Source organism: Phacochoerus africanus, chromosome 6 (genome assembly GCF_016906955.1).
Source record: "Phacochoerus africanus isolate WHEZ1 chromosome 6, ROS_Pafr_v1, whole genome shotgun sequence".
Lineage (NCBI taxonomy): Eukaryota > Metazoa > Chordata > Mammalia > Artiodactyla > Suidae > Phacochoerus > Phacochoerus africanus.
In genome coordinates, this window is record NC_062549.1 from 75,541,863 (window position 1) to 75,566,502 (window position 24,640).

At 43.6% G+C, this 24,640-nt stretch overlaps 1 long non-coding RNA gene across 1 annotated transcript; it reads right to left on the bottom strand.

The window, feature by feature from the left end:
* Positions 1–5,846: 5,846 nt before the first annotated feature.
* On the bottom strand, positions 5,847–7,891 carry LOC125128821 (uncharacterized). The gene is made up of 2 exons (XR_007135332.1): positions 7,425–7,891; positions 5,847–6,124 (listed from the first exon to the last, which is right to left on the bottom strand). It is a non-coding gene; the product is annotated as an uncharacterized LOC125128821 (long non-coding RNA).
* Between the last annotated feature and the right edge of the window lie 16,749 nt (positions 7,892–24,640).

The window sequence follows — 24,640 nt, forward strand, 5'->3', positions numbered from 1 at the left end:
TCATCCTGGGACTGTGCTGGGGACAAGTGTGATTTCTACACCAGGGGGCTGGGGTCCAGCCCTGATTGCCACTGATTTTATCTGGACATTTTGCTCTATAGACATGGTCTAACTTGAGTAACTTTGAAAGGGATTTCATTTGAAACAAGACTGCTTAAGCTTGAATTGCAGCCAGGCCTTTTTGAATGCTGGTGGAATTACTTTCAATGAGAAACTCTAATGTAATTTTCTGTACCTCCTTGAGAAAAATGAAATCTCCCCTTCTGCTGTTCCTTCAGCTCACTAGGAGGCTGAATGTCACAGTGTCTGGAAAAATTAGCTAGCTACACTTGAGTAATCGTTTTTAAAGTTATCTTGCAAAATTTTTACAGCTATAAAGAATAGTGTTCCATTTCCCCCAAACTATGCTCAATCATATTCTCTCTGATGAACAGTGCTTATCTCGAGGGAAGGGGCTGGAAGAGAAGACGACTTAACAAGACCGTCGCCTTTTATTCTTTGTGTTTCTATACTGGAACATTTTATGAGCATATGTATACATAGTATGTATTATATATTAATGTAAAATACCTTTAAATCATTTTGAATAATGTTAGAGTTCAAGATATATATGCTGACCTCGAATGCAGATTTTCACTATACCATTAATCCTTCACAATCAACCACCCCACTGCTTAAAAACCATTAACTTCTGTTTACTTGTATACTATGTGTGATTGTTGCTGATTTATTAAAAATAACTCCATTTTATTCCAGTTTTTTTCAAACAGTGACGGACTACCTACAAGGCCATCTTTCAGATTTGAGCTGTAGACTAATAAGCATGGTAATGATTGCTACCTTTTACTGAAAGTTTATTATTGACAGTGCCCCTAGTTGCCTTTTGCAGGGGGGCACACCTGCAGCATATGGGAGTTCCCAGGCTAGGGGTCTAATCAAAGCTGCAGCTGCCGGCCTACACCACAGCCACAGCAACGCCAGATCTGAGCTGTGTCTGCAACCTACACTACAGCTCACAGCAACCCTGGATCCTGCACATACCGAGCAGGGCCAGGGATCGAACCCACCTCCTCGTGGATATTCGTCAGGTTCTTAACCTGCTGAGCCACAACGGGAACTCCCAGGGATGCTGCTTTGATGGTCCTTTGATCATATACTAGATGGTGATAACAAGTGTATCTTGGTTCTGAAAGTGAAACTATCAGATATATGTACAAGTCTTTTTTTTTTTTTGCATTGAAAAGCCTTCCACTAAACACACTTTGCTGTTAATATTAAGATTCCCAAGCACACGCTCCTGGTGTAGTTGGGACTATTCCCAGAGCCTCGGTGTGGCTGAAGGGCCACAGACGGACCTTGCTCAGACTTCAGCACCTTTGAACCCTCACAATAACTTGAGATCTTGGGTGTGAAGCCTGGTGTTAGGTGGTTTAGACGCGTCCTTCCTGCCAAAGCTTCTTGGTAAAATCCTTTGTTCCAGATCATATTTCCTTCTAGAGGACAGTTATGTGTTTTTTAAATTTTTATTACTTTATTTGGAATTAAGGAAAGTTTTATGCAAAACATGCTTTTGCAAAATCGTTTTGAAAAAAAAAAAAAAAAGCGAAGCATCCAATATTCCTGTGGAAGGAAACTGAGAGGAAAAAACCAGAGTCACCAGAGCCTGGATGAGTTTTCTTACCCTTTGCCATTTGGAAGGGTGGGCGAGAAACCATGTATGGGTGGAAAGTAGGTTCATCTTTGCCTGGAACCCGGGTGGCAAAGCTCATTATCTCAGGGGCCAGGCCACGCATCTGAAGAAGCCAGCAGGTGCCAGGGTGCCCGCAGCACATCTGACACCACCAAGGAAAGCAAAGGCGCAGTTATAATTGTACCAGGGCATCCAAAGAATGAGAATATAAAATGGCTTAAACTATTTTCTTCAACAATTTTTAACTTACATGATAAAGAACCCGGCCTGATCACTCCAGTGATGCTCTCCAACTGGAGGGTTCTCTCGTGTGCATATACAACTATATTTTCTTCTACCTTTTAAGATTCATATTTCCCCCTCCAGACCCCCACTCCCAAGTAAGCTGGTAGCTTTGCAACTTACATTGTGTGTGGGATCATTATCTCAAAAATCCATTCTGTTATAGTTAAACTCTTTTTTATAACTTTTGTATCATCCTCAAAATCCTCATGCTTCTCTAGCTTCTTTTTCTTTAGGACAAAACCAATGACAATAACAGCTATGGCTCAGATTATGATCTTATTTGTGAGGTACAGTGGAAAAACATTGAAAAGGGGAAAACATGCAGTAATCAAATGATGCGCCTTTATCTTAGGCACTGACAGGAAGGTTCTGTTCCTTCATTGAGAAATTTGGCAGTAGTGCCTCAGACAAATACAAGATATCAGTGTTGTGTGACTTTCTCTTTTGTGTGTGTGTGTGTGTTTTATTAATAATGGTTTTCCAGAATGGAAATGGGTCTAGGATTCTGGTCTGTGTGCTTTGGTCATTGATTGAGCTTCTTGGCATCATTCTGTGTTTCTTTAGCTCCCAATTATGATAAAACACAAAAGGTCCAGTAGCTTCTAAAGGAATTGTAGGAAGTAAACTAGAATGTGAGGTTTAATCATGTAATATAAGATGGATTGATAATTAACTTGATTTATCTGGTTAATTATCCATGATAATTGACTTAATTTTATAAAGACATATGCTGTCAAGACAGTACAATATACCTGAATGTTGATGGTGAAGATTCATAGAAGGAAGAGCAAAGAAATACAACTTATCTTCATCTTCCTCAACCTCGACTTTTCCTTTCCAAAATAATACATACAAACCCATGTGCCACGATGTGAAAGGAAACTGAAAGGCTGAAGAACATTTACTGTAAAGTAGAATACCATAAGGAAAGGATGGGCCAAATAAACTAAGAAAAAGTGGTAAACAAATTAGAAATTCCACCACCTTGGAGAAGTGAGGGGTGTGTGTGTGTGTCTGTGTGTGTGTTAGTCTGGCACAAATGCAAATGTCTGGGGTAGTTTCCTTTCTACCTTTTGGCTCAGTCCTAACATGGATGTTGAGGTCCATTCTGCTCTGTGCAAGGGGGACTTTTTAAAACCGTGAACTCACTGATTTCTAATTCTAGGAAGTGGGCTCTTATCTTTTATTGATTTCTGTTTATATACTGAAGGGGCAGCTTTTATGCCTACAGCCAGGAGTAGTATGTCATGTCCCATGTATAACTAATATACATTAATATATTAAATGATATGCAAACCAAAACTAAACATATATACTTCCTGCTCTGATCATGAAGTAGCCTGTATTGGACAGCCTTCTGACAGAACACAATTATAAAAATTGTAAGAATATATAAAATTATGATTGCTGTCTAAAAGCACTGAGAGTCATCAAAGGAGACAGGATGCTCAAAATGCTATGGTCCCTGGGAGAAGGTCAGGGTGAAGAACTCAGCTCCATTCACCCTGGTTTCTTCCTTGAGGATGCTTGTTACTTCATAGGCTGTGGAAGAATGCCAGCAGGAATTTGCAGTCCTATGAGACTGAGGGGAGGGAGGTTGGATCCAGGACTGTCTAAGAACCTGGGTCTTTCTATCATTATTATTATTAAAGTATAGTTAATTTGCAATGTTGTATCAATTTCTGCTATACTGCAAAGTGACTCAGTCCATATATATGTAGACTTCCATCTATATATGGAGATTGGATATATTTCCCTGTGCCATAAAGTAGGATATCATTGCTTATCCATTCTAAATGTAATAGTTTGCATCTACTAACCCCAGACTCCCCGTCCATCCCACTCTCTCCCTCTTCCCCTTGGCAACCACAAGTCTGAAGAACTGAGGACTTTATGGGCCAAGTCCAAGCAAGGAAGGGATCCCAGGAAAGTGAGTCCCACATCTGTGCACTGCCTCTTCTAAAGTGTTAGCCAACTTCTAAACTGCTCAGTGTAAAAAGACCTGAAATCCTGCAGAAGCAGTTGAGACTGTCAAGTATGGGGCAGATACTTTAATAGCTGCAAGGCGCTGGGAAGACAATGGTGCAGTTCAGAGTCTATTAAGACGGACACAACCTGGTCAACACCTCAGGCTCTCAGCCAAAATCACAGAAGGGCCACAGAAATAGACCAGCCCTACAAACCTAAAACTAGGTCATCTGCTGGCTCTTTATCTATTTTCAGTACCAAGCTTCACCATTTCAGGAGGAATAAAACACAGTTCCAAACATTTATGAATTTTAGTCAGCAATGTCTAGCATCCAATCAAAAATTACAAAGCATGCTATGAGGCAAAAGAAAGAATCAAATGGCAATATATTCACACAGTTTAGGACTTAGTTAGCTCACCTGGAGGGGGTATACCCGAGCTGATGCTCCCAGGAAGACTGAGAAATGGAGGGGAAGGCAGGGATCTAGGGAAGAGCACAAACAAAATGACCCAGCGTGCACAGGGAGCCCTCGCCAGTTCCATGCGTGTTACCAGTGAGCAGTAGGTGAGTGAGTCAGAAAGTGGCCAGGATGGGACAGGGTCTGAGCCACTGAGGGTATGTGCTTTAGCCTGAAGGATCTCACACTGCTTTACCCATGTAACCACTTATCTTCAATGAAATCTCACATCCAAGTCACAAGACAGATAAAGACTTTCAAGTTCAAGGAGGAAAGGCCTTGTGAAAGCTGGAAAATTAGCACCCCTTGAATGTCACCCCAAACCCTGATTCTTCCCTATTCCAAGAGCTTCCTCCACTTAATCCATTAAGTTTCAGTTTAAGAAATGACTCTGGGGAGTTCCTGTTGTGGCTCAGCAGTAATGAACCCAAATAGTATCCATGAGGATGTGGGTTCAATCCCTGTCCTTCCTCAGTGGGTTAAGGATCCAGTGTTGCCATGAGTTGTGGTGTAGGTCACAAACATGGCTCAGATCTTGCATTGCTGTGGTTGAGGTGTAGACCGGCAGCTACAGCTCTGATTCAACCCCTAGCCTGGGAATTTCCGTATGCCGCAGATGCTCCCCACCCCCCCAAAAAAGAAAAGGACTCTAAGTGACAGGTAGACCAAAGAGACTTCACAGCTGAATGCTATTAGCCAGCCTCCCGCTTTCAACAATGACTCTGGGAATGGAGTGGAGATAAATTTTAGACGATCATGATGGCAAAAAGCTAAGACAGATGAGGAGGGTGTTACAGTTGTTCGGGTGAGAAACTATGGCAGCGGTGGGAAGGCTGGCTTAGGTGTGGGATTAGAGAAACTCTTAGGTGGTGAATTGGGACAAGCTCATGACAGATTGGATGGGGGAGTGAGAAAACCTTATCTTGTTTAAGAAGAGTCCCTTCAACGTGAGTGACGATGGGGTTTGGCCTGGAGGGCGCCCTCTAAAGAGAAAGACTGAGTTAGGTGCCCTGCACTTGGAAGTGATTTCAGACGGGAGAGTGGCAGATGTGTGTGGATGTGGGGAGTGGGGCGAGGTAGGCAATGAACTAAGGAGCAGATGGAGATACCAGGAATCGTCAGGGCTGGTATTCGGAACACAAACAGACATAACAGGGCTGGTATTCAGAACAAAAGCAGACATAACCAGAGACTTTCAAGAGCCATTGCTCACTGGAGAGATCCAAAAACATTCAGAGGCCAGAATAACTTACGAAAAATAGGTAATTGAGAAGAATTCTGTCTCAGCTCTAATAAATAAGCTTTTGTAAAGGGTTATTAAATGGTTCAAGTTCCAAGGCTTTCCAGACGGCAGATGATCAACTGCAGAAACAAACCACTTCATAAGCAAATAATCGCCTTAATTTTCCGGGAGACAAGACACAACAATACCACCAGAAAGATGTATTGTTTGCACTAACATTTAATACTTAGTCTGGCAACAAACCAAGAAAATGGAATGGGTCCAACAGAATTTTCATTAGGTACATTTCCACTGCCTTGCCTGAGCTTAAAATTTTCCTTTTAATTATGAAAGGAATGGGAAAAAGAAGTGTTCATCAGACGATCCCCATTATTCTTGAAAGTTGTTTCAGTTTCGGCAAATGTTTCACACAGCGTTCTTTGTGTTGCGGAGAGATTTATCTGTCTGCAAAGACCGAGCCCACTGATCCCATAGGAACTCTGTGGAAATATTGAATATAAGAGTTTCTCACTTATGTGCAGTTACGTTCTATCTTTAAAGCACTTAAAATCCAATGATGGGCGTTCCTGTTGAGGTTTAGGGGGTTAAGAACCCAACACAGGGTCCGTAAGGATGCGGGTTCGATCCCAGGCCTCGCTCAGTGGGTTAAGGATTGGCATTGCCACAAACTGCAAGCTACAGTGTAGGTCACAGATGCAGCTTGGATCCTGTGTTGCTGTGGCTGTGGGGTAGGCAGGCAGATGCAGCTCTGATTCGACCCCTAGCCTGGGAACTTCCATATGCCATGGGTGTGGGCCTAAAAAGAACAAACACACCTCTGTCTCCTCCAACATGAGATGAGAGGCAGTGTTTAGTGGACAGAGTAGTTCTTTGAGTCTGTCTCCCCTAACTTCGCATCAACCCTCGAGATGGGAGATGACCCTGGCTGAACCATGGGGTGAAGAGGCTTAAGAGGCCGACAGCTGGGTGGGATCCCACTGCTGCCACCTACCCTTCATGTCTTGGCTCCTCTTGCAAATGGGTAGGGACAACCAGAGCAGATGGCTGGTGAGAAGTGTGGGTGTGACAGGGGCAAGCTGTTCCCATAGGGCCCGGCCCGCACTGGGTGTTCAGGCTTAACCCCCGTCTCCTCTTTCTCTAAAATGGGTCTCAGTGCCGTCATAACAGGGGAACTGGTTCTAAGCGACACTGTGACAGGAGCAGTCAGGATGGTTTGGAGCCGCTCTCCTCTCTTGGGTGTTCCCGCTTCTCTGGGGATCAGGGGCATTGGTCCCATCACTGTGGGAGGCCTTTCTAGTCTGTGCTTGACACGTCACATGTAATGCCTCTCACACAGAGATCAAAATACCCTATCAAAGTCCATTCCTCTGATCTTATTGGCTTCTTGCTACAGCTGCAAAATCTAGATCCTTTATTGTAAACTAGAAAACTGGGGTGTAGAGGGGACAGGCGACAATCCCAAAGTCATACTGCTATGTCTGGCAGAGCTGGAACAAGCCCCGCATCTCACGCTGAAGGCACCTGGCAGCCCCCACTGTGCCTCCCCCGGGCCTCCCTCCTCCAGGCCGTGTCTCCTGGAGCCTCTGTTATTCTGCACCCGCCTCAGATGTTCCCCAAATACTCCACCTCCACTTTCAGCAGAAAAAAAAAAAAAAGTCTTCTAATGCATCTCATTGTGACACTAGAACTGATACTCTTCCAGGAGAGGCAGACTAAGGCCCCATCCCAAGCAGAGACGCGGCAGCCCTGATCCCTAGAACCTCTGAGCATCGTACTTACGTGGCAAAGGGTCTTTGCAACCAGGGTGGAGGTGAGGACCTTGAGACGGGGCGCTTCTCCTGGCTCATCCAGGTGGGCCCCAGGTAATGGCGTGATCCCTTTGGACTGGAGAGACTTTCCCGGCCGTGGGCAGAGGTGGGTGACTAAGAACGGAGGATCAGAGAGATGCGACATCTCTGGTTTTGCAGACAGAGGAAAGGGCACAGACCAAGGACTGTGGACAGCCTCGGGAGCTGTGCAGACAGACACCCGGTGTGCCGGGGCTGCCATAACAGGGCACCACACATTGATGGTCCCACGACAGAAATTTATTATCTCGTGGTTCTGGAGCTAGAAGTCCAGGCTAAAGCAGCAGGCGGGGCTGTGCCCCTCCTCCCCCACCCTTCAGGTCCCTCTCCATGCTTTCAATGGTTCCCTGGCTTGTGGCAGCAAAACCCCAATCTGCACATGGCTTCTCCCTGCATGTGTCTGTGTCCAAGTTTCCTTTTTATAAGGACACAGTCCTATTGGACTAGGGCCCACCCAGCGACCTCATCTGAACTCAATCCTCAACTGCTAACATTTTTCTCCCAAATAAGGTCACATTCTGAGGACGACGTAGTTACCACTTCAACATACCTTCTTTTTTGTTTGTTTTGGAGGGGAAGATACAATCAACCCATAACTACAAGGACATGGGTTCTCCCCTACAGAACATTCTTTCCTCCCTAAAGAAACCCAGGCCTGCCGATCGCTTGATTTTAAACCATGAGCAGCAATGTGGACTTCTGAACCACAGAACTGTAAGATAAAAAATGTGTTTTTTTGGTTTTTTGGTTTTTTAGAAAAAATTATAGTTTATTTACAATGTGATAATGTGCGTATGAATTTTTTGAGGGTTTTTTTTTTGTCTTTTTAGGACCTAACCCACAGCATGTGGAAGTTCCCAGGCTAGGGGTTGAATCGGAGCTGCAGCTGTCGGCCTACACCACAGCCACAGCAACATGGGATCTGAGCCGTGTCTGTGACCTACACCACAGCTCACAGCAACACTGGATCCTTAACCCACTGAGCAAGGCCAGGATCAAACCCACATCCTCACAGATACTGGTTGGATTTGTTTCCACTGAGCCACAGCGGGAACTCCAATAATGTGTATTTTTTAAGCCACTATGTTTGTGTTAATTTGTTATGGCGGTAATAAAAAATTAATATATTTCCTCAAAGCCATTTCCAATTTAAAAAAAAACAACAACAGAATGCTAAATGATGGGGTAGTGATGACAACCCGCAAAAATCTCAGAAACATCTGCTAAGGATGAATTCCCACCACCAGCCAACTCACGACATCCCAGGAGCCGTTTCTCCCTTGTTCCTACTTGAGAAGGGAAATCACCCAGCAGACAAAAGTCTGCACCTTCTTTTCTCGAAATGCTCATACCACAAGGACGCGGGCTGTGGGCGAGCTGGTGATACCCACGCAGGCTTCCTCCTCCTCATCTACAACATTATCAAATTAACATCCTCTGTTCCAGCAGAGCCAGTCACCCAGCATTAAGCTAATGGAAAATGTGTGCGGAATGAAATTAGGGACTGACTTGATCAATGAAATGGGGGACAACTGGATCCACCTTGTCTTGAAACCAAAGTGCCATCTTGAAAGCAGAAAGCAAAACAGCAACAAAAAGAGATAAAACCCAGGCCTATTTCAAAGGTGGTTAAAATTACCAACTCAGAACACAGCACACAGGCCGGGCCTGGCGTTTGTGCAGCACAGGGCCTGATCGGTTTTCCGGGTTGAATAAGGGCGCCTCCCACTGGGTCCCCTTCAAGCGACAGATCTTGCAGACATGGTGGCGGTGCGGTCAGTTCACATTCAAGCTGTCGTTGCGCTTCCTCTGTAATATCTACACGCTGCTTCCACGGATATTTTAACGTAACCTTGGCCAAGCGTTCTTTGGTCTTTTAAAGGCCGAGGGTTTGGAGCTGGATTGAGTCCCGGCCCTGGAAGTGGACAGTCATAATGAAATGTCAGTTTGCCTCCCGTCTGCGCCACTGGGATGCACCCAGCACATCAGCAGCACGTGGCCCATAGCTGCTGGGTGCTAGAGTCGAGAATGTTCTGACCTCTGACCACGGGACAGCAAAACATCATACGTCCCAGATTCTCACTTATCCAGCTGCTCACCTGATTGCCTAGTAAGCGGCTCAGGCTTGTGACCATGTCTAGTTTCCTGCTTCCTGTCTCGTAGCTACCCCGTCCCTTCCTCCACAGCCTGACACTCCGGGAAAGTTTAGCATCTCAGTTAATGGCCACTCAGTGGGCTTAGGTCTAAAAGTTTAGAATAATCTTTGACTCTTCAACTTTCTTCATACCTCAGCTCCAGTACATCACAAATTCTGTCTCTTCTACCTCCACGTGCATCCAGAATCTAAGCGCATCTCAATACCTCCATGGCCACCGCCCTGCTCCAGGCCAGGCTTCTCATCAGATTATGCCGAGGGCTCTTCCCCTTCTGTCCACTTTGCCTTCACAGGCTTCAGCCTGTTGTGAATGGTGAAGTTTCAATTAACCTATGAAAATGCAAATCAACCCCTAATTGCTCAAAATTTTCCAGCAGCTCTCCATCTCACTTACCAGAGCACCAAAGCCCCTGCCTAGACTTAAGGGCTTTCAGGATCTGGCCCCGCCTCCCTCCCGCCCCTCCCTCTCTCCTCTGCAGCCACACCGGCACCCCTGCTGTTCCTGACTGTTCCAGGTTTGGTGTGATCTCAGGGCCTTTGCACTGGCTCCCCCTCTGCTGGAAATGCTTTTCTCAGGCCACCTCCTGGCTCCCTCCCTCTGCAGCTTTGAGCTCCTACGGAAACGATGCCTCCTTAGTGAAGTCTCTCCTGAAGCCTTCCCGCTTTATCTCCCTCCCCCATTTTATTGGCGCCGTTCCTTTCCTACCTGCTCTCTCATTTATTCTGCTTTCTGGCTGACTTTCCTTTACTGGACTGTAAGGGTCATGAGGACAGAAATGCTGTACTTTGTCCCCTGCTGCATCTGAAATCCCGGAATAAGGCCAGCCCCCAGTCACCCACGGAAGACACTGTGCGAGTGAGGGATGGGCTTTCTGAGACAGTAGGGGAGGGCCCCACACACGAGCCCCTCCCTGGGAAACTCATTCTTCCTCCACCCCGAAGCCAAGACACAGGGTGGAGCCTGCTCTCCTTAGGGGGTTAGCAGCTGAGGCAAAGTCTGCAAGGCCCTGAGTCAAGAGTGAGTGATTTTTCCTAGGTCAGGGCCTCGCATGCCTGAGCTTAGAGACGCCCCCAGAGGCTCAGGCCCTGAAGCTCTAAACTCCCAAACAGTCCGTATCCCTCCGGCCTTGAGACCCAGGTTCTCAGATTTCCCAGGGGCCAGGAGGGAGGACTGTGGAAGGAAAACTGCAGCTATTAGGAGCAGCATTTGGGCACAGAAATGTTTGATGGTAGTTTCTCCCAGTCACTAATGGTCTGGGGGTGTGTCCAGGAGGGAGAGCGTCCAGCCGCCAGAGGTGAGCAGGAGGGTGGGGACCCCTGCTACTCACCCATCCTTTAGGCATCTCTGGTAAACCAGACCTTGTGCCGGGCACTGCAGTGACCACGGGGAGGGACAAGGTCCTGTGCCGGTTCTCAAGGACTTCCAGGCTAATTACAGACTCAGTCGCAGTTGCTCAGAGGATGCCTGGGGGGCATCCATAGCGGGCCTCCTGCTCAGGGTGGAGGGCAGAAGAAGACTTAGAGGAAGGATGCCCAGCCAATCCCCAAGCTCCAGGAAGGATGGCCAAGTGCAGAGATCCGGGGAGGCTGCAGGCCGAGGGCAAGGCTGGGCTGAGACCCGGGATCAAGGAAGGCGTGCCTGCAGCCTGCAGGTGACCCAGCGGCTCAAGACCAGAGGCAAAGGACACCGGCAGGGCCGAGGGCCGGCTCCCCAGGGCGTTGCTCACTGACTTTTCTCTGAGGAGGGTGAGGCTACACTCATTACTTCACTATTTTCACCGGTTGGAAGGTGATCATCTTACAACTCTTTGAGGAAAAGGCACTGGACATGTGCCTTCCTGATTTCGGAGCCTGATGAGAAGAGCGGGAAGCAGGTCATTAGAGACCATGCAATTAGATGTCCGGAGAAATCCAACATTCAGAGAAGGTTGTGACTCTGGGGTCACACAGGGAGGTGGCAGCGGGCCACAACTTGTTTACCAGATTTCTTTGTTGCATTTTATAATGACGCAATTTATATTACACAGTTCTAAGAGGCAGTCCAATTTGTGAACAGAACCAGGAGTTAGTAATACTGTCTGCGATGTCACTTCTGGATGAATGTGAAACGAACCTGAGGCCCATTACCAAAGTGACTGGAGGGAGGACGCTGGGCATGAGTCAGACCCCGCAGGGGAGCCGGGCTCTCCCAGGGCTTCTGGCTTCTCCTTCGCACCTGCTGGCCATCCTGTCCTGTGAAGAGGCTGCTCTGGCCTCGGGGTCGGGAGAGATCCTGCACATCTAATGTCCACGTGCTTGGCTGGGGTGAGCACCAAGCATTGGGCAGTAATAGTGTTGCGGGCAGTAACGGCGAGTACTGGACACTAACAGGGAGAGGGTTCACCCTTTGAGATGATGACGCTGGATCTAAAGCCCTCAACTGAACTCACACGGCCAGTCTCTCTGCCTTAAAGAGCAGGATTGCGGCTCAGAGAGACGTGGAAACAGCAGTAGGGGCTCCGTACAAGCTTGTTTCCAAAAGAGCCTCTCATAGTGGACGGAAAGAGCTTTCTGTCAGCCTGTCTGAAAGCGAGACAAATAGATGGGACTTGCTGCCTGTGGGAAGAACGGCTTGCACTGGATTACCTTTCATATATGCATTTATATATTAACAAGAGCATACGGTATTGCTTTCTTTAGGAGATGGATCAATTTCCCTGCCACTGCGTTCCCATGACTCACGGCTCCAGCTCGGATGGTGACTCACAGTTTGCAGGTTTTGCTCAGGTCACGAACATGGAGAAATACTCGATTTAATAGCAAGGCTCAGCCACAGAGGGGGTAAAAAAAACCTGACCTTTTCTGTGCAGAATTTTCTTTCTGAGATACAATAAGATACATGGGCTGTGTTAATTTAGGGCTTTTGAAAAGAGGTTTAAGAAACATCAAGTACCATTTTGATTAAGTTGGAAAATGGAATGAAATTGCATTTCAACTGTCAAAAGACAAAGAAGAAGGAGTGAAAAATAAATGTACAAGTTTTGTGAGATTTAAAAAAAAGACTTTGCAGACATGATTAAGTGAAGGATGCTGAGTTGGAGAAACTGTGCTGGATTATCCAGATAGGCCGTGAATGGGATAAGTCTTTATAAGAAGGTAGAGGAAGATCTGCCACAGACAAGAGAGGAAAAGGCCAGGTGACAGCAGGCAGCAGTGATGGGGCCACAAGCCATGGAATGCAGTCCCTGCCCCCACCGAGCCTCGGCAGGGTGGACAGTCCTGCCAGCACTTTGATTTTGGCCCAACGACACTGATTTTGGACTTTGGGACTCCAGAATTGCCAGAGAACAAATTTCCATGTACAAGTCCTGCTTTCTCCGGCACAGCTTCGTGGCAAGAATTTGGTGTGCATGGAACTATAGCTCAGAGCTTGCACCTCAGGAAAGCCTAGCACACAACCTGAGCCTCCAGGAGAACAGAAAGTCAACTACCACTCCCTCATGTTTCTTCCTTTTTCTTTGAAACCTTCCTGCTTCAGAGGGAGTCATCTGAGAGTTCCCTTTAAACATTTCATTTTAGGGGACTTGGAGCATTAAGTGTCTGTAGAGAGTTAGTTAAATAACTCAAATTCTCTGAGATTTAAAAAAATGGGGGGAATTTCCTGGTGGTGCCACAGGTTAAGGATCTAGCATTGGCCAAGAAAAGGGGAGGATTAAACAAAAAACTTGGCTCTGAAATCACTTAGCAGGAGAAATAGCTTGAGCCCTTGAAGATGGGGTCCCGTCCATTGACTGATGCTTTGCAGATGAAGATGGAAGCCCCTGACCATCCTCCACACTGCTTCTGGCTTTTGAGATGAGCCAAACATTTCCCTTTGTTTCAGTTTTGCTTCTTGAGTCCTTAGGTGGGTGTCTTTAAAAGTCTCGGAGACTAGGAAAGGCAAATCTATGCAAACAGTAAAAAGTTCACCGGTTGCCGGGAGACGGAGGGAAAGGAACCCTGAAGAGGCAGGGACTGAGAGGATTTTCTTAGGGCAGTGAAATATGCATTACATGTAATGGTCCATTTGCCCCACCTCAGAATGTACAGCACCAGGAGTGAACCCTAATGTAAACTATAAACTCTGGGTGATTATGAAGGGTCCGTACAGGTTCATCAATTATAAGAAATGTACCATCAGGTGGGGGATGATGACAAGGGAAGAGGCGGAGCTATGCGTGTGGGGGGGCAGGGGGTGTATAAGGAATCACTATAATTTTTCTCAATTTTGTTGTGAGCCTAAAACTGCTCCCCCACCAAAAGTCTATTTTTTTAAAGCCTTGGAGAACTACCAGTTCTGCCACAATGGAGTAGCTTCTAATCCTCCCAGGTTCTCCCCTGACAACTGAGAAACTCTGGTCATAACACAAGAAGCCTAGAACACTTGAACCAGTAGAGAGAAGGTGGGACGCCTGGGGACCTCAGAGAAGCACAGTGGGGACTTCCTGGGGTTTCCTTACTTCCTCCCAGACATCCTCAGCAGAGCACCGCAGAACCCCCAACAGGCACAAACACAGAATGCCTGCAGAAAGCCTATTCCCCTGCCAGCCAATGGACCAGGAAAGTGCAGCTTATGACAGAAAACCTTCCAGGCTGGGTCCACTATACTCTGGCCAAATACCAATGGATAAGGATCACACCCCATGGTTTCCGTAGGGCCAAACAAGTGGGAAGCTGATCTCTCAGCTCATTTTTGCCCCTACCTGAGCCCCCCCACCCCTCCACAGAGCCAGCTGTGGGCCCAGTGCTCTGATTCCTTGCTTGGTGATATCTCTGGGGATACAAACAGCTGGCCTCCCATCACCAGTCCAGAAGAAACAGACAGCACTCTGAGCCCCCCACCAGGGTTCAGATAAGACTGAGCCTTGGCTTCCACCAACATCAACCAGACTGAACTCCTGAATTCAGGAGTGCAACTCGGGGTCAGTCAGTGCTCCTCTTGGATTTTTTCTAACAGTTCCACTTTGGTTTTTTGGTTTTTTTCCTAAGCTATTGTGTTCCTCTTTATTACTTTCTTTTCCCCGCAAATATCTTGAAGCTTATGCTTTATTTCCTTGTAAGGAATTAGCATAGTCATTTTGCAGTCTGCATCTGATCATCCCAACTGCTTGAGATTATTAAGTCCTTTTCTATTTCTGCTGTCACTCATGGAATTTCCTATTGGGCCTTATTACTGTTATCCTGAAGAGAATATTTGAAATATAATTTGTAGATTGTATAATTTCAGGTTGAAAATGATGATTTTTTTTCTTCCTCCAGAGAAGATTTGTATTTGCTTTTTGCCTGGAGATTGGGTCCCCTATAAACCAAGCGGAAAGCTTGAGAATGACAGATTTGAACTTGGCTGTAATTCCTGTGGTCTTTTCCACTTCTGGTTCACCTTAATCCTGGAAAGTAACACTTTAGAACCTTGGCTCCCTGCAGGAAAATCTTCTATGACTCTCTCCAGTTTCTTTTCTGTCCCGCTCTCTCAGAGGCCATTAAATATTCTTCCAATTCCTATCCCCATTTTAAATGCCCTCAGAGCTAAAGCTTTTGTGTACCTTTGCCTCTCTGCATTCTTTTTTTTCCCCACTCTCTTGTGGACTCTCTTTTGTATTCCTTCTTTTATCATATAGTCAATGTTTCTATGAAAATTTTAAAATATGCATTTTGTTCTTATTTTTCAGTTGGTTTACAGGGGAAGATTGACGTGAATTGTCTAATATCCCATTATTTAATACAGAAAGTTACAGATCTATTTTTTTTAATTAAGTAGGAACAAATACTTTTATGAAAGCTCAAAATTTTGAAGGTGTCATTTCTAATGTGATCGGCAATTGGAGTGCCTATGCTAATTAGTTTACATTCTGCAAACATCCATAAACATTATACATGCAAATCTAATTGGAAATTATGCAGACTATTTGCATGTGCCCAAAGAGAACCCATTGTTCATTAAGATTTTAAATTACACCAATGATATGTGAGGGCTGCTTACTGATTTTTGAAAGTAAATTAGTAAGTTTAAAAGGAAAAGAAAATTGGGTCAAAGGTACTATAACTGAAAGGACATTTTTAATTTACTTTGATAATTTTAAATGTGCTGGCCATGTCATTTAGCACACTTTTGAAGACTGATAATATAAACATTTGAGGGATTGATGTCTCAGGTCTACTTCAAAAAGGTTATTAGGAGGAGGCATCTCAATTGTTTATATATTTTTGTTTATATATTTTATATTGTTTATATATTTTTAAAAATAAGCTATAACTGTTAAATATTGCTTTCTGTATTCCTAGAGATCTTCTCATGGACTAATCCACTAGTTTCTAAGCATCTGATTTTCAGCAGTCCAATGCTCTACTCCTGAGCTAGCCCACCTCTAAGCATCTGACTTCCTAACTCTGCTGGTAATCCTCACGTCTCATCTGTTGGGTGCTACAGGTAAAGTCAGCGTCACAACTAACAGGTGGTCTATTAATTAAGTAAAAGCTGAGGTCTAAGTCTATGTCTGTAGCGCTTGAGCTGCCTACCTCTCAACAACCAAGGGGGTCCTTTCCATGCTTGGCGGATGGGCTAAATTCCATCATTTGAGAATTAATAATAGAAGAAGAAATCATACCATATATTTGAGCCATCAATGAGCATTTACGAAATACTTTTCTATGCATTATATCATTTGGTTGTCACAAGAGTTGGAAGAGGTGGGATCAAAAAAAGCTGCAACACTGGCCTTGAATGGGAATAACTTGATCTCTCTGCCTAACTTTCTATCACTCCTCATTCTACCAGGTGTGTGATAGAATGGTGATTATTTAAAATGGTGATCAAGGAGTCCCCATGGTGGCTCAGCAGGTTGCAAACCTGACTTGTATCCATGAGAATGCGGGTTCAATCCCCGGGCTTGCTCATTGGGTTAAGGATCTGGCATTGCCCTGAGTTGTATTGTAGGTCAGGTCTCAATCCCAGCTCAGATCCTGCACTGCTGTGGCTGTGATATAGACTGGCAGCTGCAGACCTGTAGCCTGGGAACTTCCATATCCTTTACATGCAGCCCTTAAAAGCAAATAAAAGAAAATAAAATGATGATCAAGCAAAAGCCAGTAACTCTTTTAGAAAATATTTAAAACGTATATATCTTATAGATTTCTCCAAATTTCCCGCCTATGAGTAATCTGTCTCTTTAATTTTCTATTTATTAATTTTTCTAGCTCATAGGTCTCCATCCACATTCATACCCCCCTTCACTCTGCTGCCTTTTTTATTTGAAAATTTTGCATAATCGGACTGTGCTCAGCATTGGAGATAAACTACTGAGAATCAAAATAAGTCGAAGCTGACATTCAAGTCTAAAAGAAGGATCACTCTGAGAGTATGGTTTTAAGTTAAAACCGATCATTCTAAAATCTATGTCCTTTGGGAGCATTTTGATTTACAGAAAATGCTAAACACTTTAGATATCGTATTTGGAAAATAGTAGGTTTGCCCACAGAATTTTCAAGGTAAATGCCTTTTTTCTTCCTGAACAATACTCAGACCAAAGCCTCAGAGGAGAGACCTAAACAGTTGCAAGGCTTATTGTTATTTAATAAAGGCAGAATTACTTTCCATGACAGATATCCCTTTAGCTTTATTAAGAGATAAGAAAGGTCAGGTTGAAATTAAATATGCATTTTGTGGTTTAAATAAGGTAATAATGAGATTTCCTTAAGATGGTGCCTGATAAAGAAATCAGCTTGCTGTTTCCTGCAGCTACGCTGAGTAGGCAGCAGTTTCCAGAAGGCAGTATAGAGCAGCACAGATGGGGGTTTGCATGAAACAGCACCAGCCTGAGAAAGCTTGGCTTTCCCAGTCCCGAGACACAGGGCTGAGAGCTGGGTGAGAGGAACCTGGGCAGGTTTAACAGCCAGTGAATGACATTTCTAACCTTTGGAGAATATTGGAAGATGGCCACTTCTGCCCATCTGTGTAAATGACGTTGTGTAAATGACATTGATGTCTTTGCTTTGAGAGATCAATAGAGTGTGAAATAAAGAAAATAGCACCTCTCATAAACTAGAGAGACCTCAGATAGCCACAAAGCATCTATTACCTGTCATCACCCTAATGAGCATTGGCTGTGGGCCACCTTGAAGAAGGTCCTACTCCGTGTACCTTTTACCACTTCTCAGCATGATGCTCTGCTTCTCAGAATCTATTTTTTTTTCTCTGCACTAAGAGACTTAGCATATCTTCTCCATAGCTCTAGAATCTCTCTCTCTCTCTCTCTAAATCACTGAACTTGTGGCCTCTCCTTGAATTGTAAACAGCAGGTAACACTGATGGGTTGATCAGAGAGCTGCCTGTCCTCTGAGGGGATTTCATTCTCTTCTACTTCTTTGGCCCAGCCCTGAGCCGCAGAATGATGATAGAACATCAGAGTTGGACAAACTCTTAACTGGAATTTCCCAGGCTAGGGCTCAAACCAGAGCTGCAGCTGCCAGCCTACTCCACAGCCACGGCAACGCGGGATCCGAGCCATGTCTGCGAACTACACCACAGCTCACAGCAACACAGGATCCTTAACCCACTGAATGATGCCAGGGCTCAAACCCGCATCCTCATAGATACTAGTTGGATTCTTAACCTGCTGAGCCACAACAGGAACTCCATGAAATACTGTCTTAAATGTACTTGAATCCCATGGTGAAAAAACTAATTCCCTTTGCAATTCTTTTTAAATTCTTCTCATAAGTTAGAAAAAAATTTCTTTGTGCTAGCTCGTCCTTAAAATCCCTCCAAATTTTGTCATTTCTATTTTCTATAAAGCGAAATCTGGTTTTCTGCTTAGAGGTTTTGTCAGTCAAGAGAACCTAACTAGAATTAATCAATACTGCCTTTTTGAAAATATTTATTTTGCAGTTACTATCTATTTATAAGATATTATCCTGGCTGTACATTTATAGACGTCCTTAAAATTGTATTAAAAATAGACTAAAGCAGAGTGGATCAATATAAATAAAGTTTTAGTGTAGACAATGCTACAGGTGGAAAGCAGCTCTGGCAAAATCATGAAGGTGACGGGGCCACAGACCATTGGAGTTTAGGAAACACTCCGCTAGCACAACCCCCTTCTTCAGAGATGAGAAAATTAAGGACAAGGAAGCTTTGGTGACAAGCCCAGATTTACCAGGAAGCTCACGGCAGACTCAGAAGGAGAACTCCAGTCTGCTTTCTCCCAGCCTGCTGAATGTTCTGCTAAGCTGCCTGCTCTTCTCCCAAGACAGGAGACCAAGCTGAGTTAGTTTCTCCCACAGAAGCTGAAAAAGTCTGACAGGCATGGCACACATCGCTGTTCCATGAGACACAAATTTTAGCGTTTCAGAGGAGGTTTTTAGAACAACGCTGAGTCATGATGAAGGGTCTAAGGTCATTTTCAAGAGTGAAACACTAAAGCACATGTTAGGGAATTTAGCCAAGCTCCACTTGCAGAAGCCATTTAGCTAATTTCAAACAATCAATTGCCGTATTGATAAATTAGGCTCTCTTGCGAATGCTCTACAGAAATACAGAAATATTCAGTTACAAACTGTGTGTGTGTGTCTGTGTGTCTGTGTGTGTGTCTGTGTGTGTGGTCCTAATGGCCTAAATTTTGTCTTGCCTCTGTTGCATGTGTATGATTTCCTAAGCATCTCTGAGCCCATGCGAGAACATCAGTATACTGTGTTTTTAGCCAACAAAAGACTTTTGAAGATACATTTCCTAATAAAAGTCTACTTCTCCGGAGGCTAATATGCCAAATATATATTTTCTAAACTGTAAAGGCCATTTACTCCAACTCAGTAGGTTTCAAACGTGCTGTGAATTTAAATCACCTGAGAACTTGCATCTAGGAAAGATGTTTTATTATAGTAAGAGAAACACAATATAAAATTTACCATTTTGACAATTCTTAGGGATACAGTTCAGTAGAATTAAGAACATTCACATTGTTGTGCAACCATCACAGTCATCAAACTTCAGAACTTTTTCATCTTCCCCAAATGAAATTCCACATAAACAACAACACTCTCCCCCTTTCTCTTCTTCTCTCAGCCTCTGGCAACCGTCGCTCTGTGTTCTCTCTGAATTTGACCACTCTGGGGATCTCACTGAAGATGAATTATACAATATATATGCTTTTGAGGGCTGGCTTATTTCACTCAGCATAATGTCTTCAGGGTTCATCCATTCGTATCACGTGTAAGAATTTCATTCCTTTTTAAGGCTGAATAGTATTCTCTTGAGTGTATAGGCCGTGTTTTGTGCATCCATTCATCTGTCGAGGGATTTTTGCCATCAATGTTGGTGTACAAATATCTGCTTGATCTTTCAGTTCTTTTGGATACATACACAGAAGTGGAACTTCTAGATCACATGTTAATTCTGCCTTTAAGTTTTTGAGGAACGAGTATACTCTTTCCCTAGCGAACGTGCCAGTTTACACATATCGCAATGCACAAATGTTTTGACGGGTCGACCTCCTCAGCCACACTTGTTATGTTCTGGTTTTTTGGTTTTGTTTCTGTTTTTTTGATAGTAACCATCCTAATAGGTGTGAGAGGGTAGGTTGCTGTGGTTTTGATTTGCATTTCCCCAACCATGAGTGACATGGAGCATCTTCTCGTGTGCTTATTGGCCGTCAGTATATCTTCTTTGGAGAAATGCCTATTCACATTATTTGCCCATTTTCACTTGGGTTGTTGGTTTTGGTTGCTAATTTATACAAGTTCTCTCTATTTTTTCACATTAATTTCTCATCGAATATATGATTTGCAAATGTTTTCTCTTGTTCCGTGCGCCACAGAACATTTTCTCCAGCGACTTTTTCAGGGGTGCACGGAGAGGGCTGGAAAACTGCAGAGTTCCTCGAGTGATTCTATGGGTCTTCGTCTCAGGCTGCCTCCTCTCCTGTCCACCCTCTCCAGAAATAACCACCACCCGCAGGTGTGTTTATTGTCTCTTTGCTATTTTAAAACCATTTTGTCACATTAGTGTGTTTATATATACATATACACACATATATAATATATTCCAAAAATATATTGATTTTGTTTGCTCTGTTTGAGTTCTCAAAAATAAGATCACTGCGTGTGTTCTCTTCTGAGTTCCTTTTTCTGAATAATGTATTTCTAAAGTGCCTCCAGGAAGTATGCTATTCTGTTGTCTGATCGTGTTCTTGTATTACGTGATGGATAGTGGGTGTCTCTCTCCCTTCACTCTCCCCCATTACTGACTGTGCCCCCCACCATCCCTAGAAGTAGAATTGATGAGCAGAGCGTAAGTGATTGTGTAACTTTACGTGACAAAGCCAACTGTTTTCTAAAGTGGCCATATCCATTTACACCCTCATTCAGGGTATTCCTGTAACCTTACCTTTGGTGTTACATGATGCCTTTATTTTTGTCAGCCTATCAGATGTCAGACGCCTGTAATCTCATTTTGCATTTCTCTGGTAATTATGAGGATGGGTCGCTTCTTCTTTGTTTACTTATTTAAGTTTCTACTTCCGTGAAGTTCTTATTCACATAGATTGTTCTTTTTATGTGGGGTTAGCTTTCTTCAACTTATTTATGTGTGATTTTTTTAGTGAAATTTACCAATCTCCATGCTTCTTGTCTAGGAAAACCTTCCCTTTCCTGAAGTCAGTAATTTTATAGCTTTACTTCTTATATTTGTCCTTAATCCATTAGATGTGACTTTGGTAAACATCATAAGGTAGAGACTCTATGGAATATGTTCTTTATGGAATAACTAGTTGTCCTGGAGCCATGTACCTGGCCATCTACCATGCCCTCAATCACAAGGCAGCTTCCAGGGTTCCCGTCGTGGCTCAGCAGAAACGAATCTGAATGGTATCCACGAGGACCCAGGTTCAATCCCTGGCTTTGCTCAGTGGGTTAAGGATCTGGCATTCCCGTGAGCTGTGGCATAGCTCGCAGGCACAGCTTGGATTCTGTGTTGCTGTGGCTGTGGTGTAGGCTGGCAGCTACAGCTCTGATTCCACCCCTAGCCTGGAAACCTCCATGTGTTGTGAGTGTGGCCCTAAGAAGACAAAAAAAAAAAAAAATGCAGCTTCCACACACAGGTCCTGGGCTGGGCTCCCATTTCTATTCCATTGTTCAGTTCATTTATCCCTAAGTCAAAACCTCACAGGCTAACATCTCAAGGACAATGCACCATGTAAGAGATTAATTATAGTTCATAATTGTCTCGCTCCTGGTTATAAAAAGAATGTTTGTAACCTGTCACCACTGAGACTGCTGCTTACTATGGTCGATGACTTTTCTTGGATTAAGAAAATTTCCCTGTTATTCCTTCTTGCTAAGAGATTTTTAAATCATGAATAGATTTTTGGATTTCATCGGACAGTTATTCTGAATCCAGTGAATGCTTTCCAACTTTATAAATGTGCCAAAGGATCAAGCTTTTTTAACATAAAGCCATCCTTCCAATGACGTACCATTAAGCCATTAAACTATAATGGTTCGAATAAACCTTTATAGTTTACATCACAAATTACACACACAAACATATAGCAATTTTTATATATTTGCCTATAGGCATTACATTTATGTGTGTAGGTATTTTTTCCTATTCAAAGACCCTGCTTTATCACAAATACAAGAGTTTTATCATTGTCCTTCCCGATCTCAACATGCACATGACAAACAAAACTCTGAATTTTGCTGCTAAGACTTGGAAACAGCATAACAAACTGCAACAGTCCCTCCCAGGTCAGGCAAATAGGTGTACAAATTTTTGAAATGCAATAAACTTAAATTAGTTAACAAATTAATTTATTTTTTCAAAAAACTATAGAGTTTGAACTACACAATGTACAAAGAAGATAGAAGTCCATTTATGTCTTCAAAGGTTAATATCTTTATGAAAAAAGAAAGTTTACTCATAACCATGCACTTAATTACTTTAAAAATATTTGGGTGCCTAGCATGTCCCAGGGATTTTATTAGGCATCTGGCATAAACACCAGGTCACTTCCTAATAAGAGTTAGTAAATCAGAATGAATGACTACAAGATACTATGTGTGAAGTTAGTAACTTCGCTGACAGTGTATGGCTTTCTGAAACTTCAAAACAAAGTGATGCCTTTCCATTTTCATTTACAGAAGAAACAGTTTCTTCAAAAGATTATCACCTTAGATAGTAAAGAAAACCAAGGCAAGAGTACCCCAAAGCATATTCAAATGATACAGTGATTTTGCAGTTTCCATATATGTGTATACAGACATGAATATTTTTTCTTTTTTTTTTTGCTTTTTAGGGCTGCACCTGCAGCATATGGCAGTTCCCAGGCTAAGAGCTGCAGTTGCTGGCCGGCCTACACCACAGCCACAGCTACTCTGGATCCAAGCTGCCTCTGTGACCTACACCACAGCTGATGGCAAGGCTGATTCTTAACTCACTGAGCAAGGCCAGGGATCAAACCCGTGTCCTCATGGATACTAGCCGATTCACTACCGCCGAGCCACCACGGGAACTCAAATATTTGTTAATAATACCTTCTGTATCTGTCTCAGAATTCCCACGGTAGATTTTTAAAAGTTATTTTAATTACTTTTCTTTTGGTTTGCCCAAAAATCATATTTATGATTGTAATAAATTAGTTTTTTAGATTTATTAAATACTCTGTATTTTGTAGAGTAATTATTTCCTCTGCATGCCTCTTGTACAGTCTTATATTTAATAGCATTTATTTTAAATGACTCCAGGAAGCTAATGTGTAAGCAAAATAATTATCTTTTTTAAAAAAGATTAAGTAAAACAACCAGGAAGCATGATTTAAATTCATAAAATCCAATATTAAAGTGAGCAAGTAGCAAGAAAATTATTTAATGGATTGAATGACTATGGAAATTCAGAGATAGATTTCATTCTTAAAAAATAGCATTGTAAGGACAGTAGGTTCAGAGGTGTTTCCAATGAGCCCTTAAAATGAAAAAGAATGTGTCCAGGTTTTCCACGTGTCCAATTTGCATAAAGCATTTCCTCTGCCAACGTTGACTCACCAAAGCATGAATTGCCACTAATACAGAAGAAATTAGGTGCCCTCATCTCCCTCAATGTCTAAAGGCCAGATTTCTAGTTAATGTGAAACACAGCAGGGGTAGGACAACAGAGCCATAAAACCAGTCTTGCAGCAAATGGGAGACGGTGTGTGATCATAGCAACTCTGACTGACGCACGTCTCCAGGGCCTGCATCCCTTCGCCTGTTACTGGAAGGATCCTAGGAGATTATTCACTCATATTTCCTTTTAAATACGGCTCCAACAAGTCTTTTCTTTTAATTTTTTTTTCCTGCAAGAAATCAAGGTTCTGATTCTATCTGCAATTTCCTATCCAGCTATGAGAGCCTGGAGAATCATAGCAAATTCTCAGCTCTGGCAAGAGTAGCTTTCCATTTTCTTGGTATCCCATCCTGATGGAATTCTTCATTCCTTGCTAAGGTTCGGCAAAGTGGATGCTAGTGTGCACTTCACAGAGCTCTGAGGGTGTGGGCACCTCTCGGGGCTCCCGCAGGGCCCACAGACAGGGAGCAGACCCACGCTACGGATGGGGAAATGCTTTTATCACAGTTGAAGAACTGAATCCCAGCTTTTATAACTAAAAGGTGGCTTCACATTTTCCAGATACAGTAGTGGAAACAAGAAGCCTTATTCCCATAAAAAAGAAGCTACGTGACAAGGCAAAGAAGCATGAAACACATCATTCAAGAGAGATGAGGGGGAAGAGGCACTTGGCAAAAGGGAGTCGGGAGGTGTGGGTGGCAGGATGCACAGTCTCGTGACCTTGAAAGTGCAGTCTGTTCATGATGGACGTGTAGGAGCCTGGCTTTCTACTGCAATTGGTGACCTCAAAAAAGCTTATTCACTCATTACATGGGGATAATGAAGTACCAGCCTCATGGGATTGTTGCGAGAATTTAAAACATTAGTTTAGAAAATTTTCCCA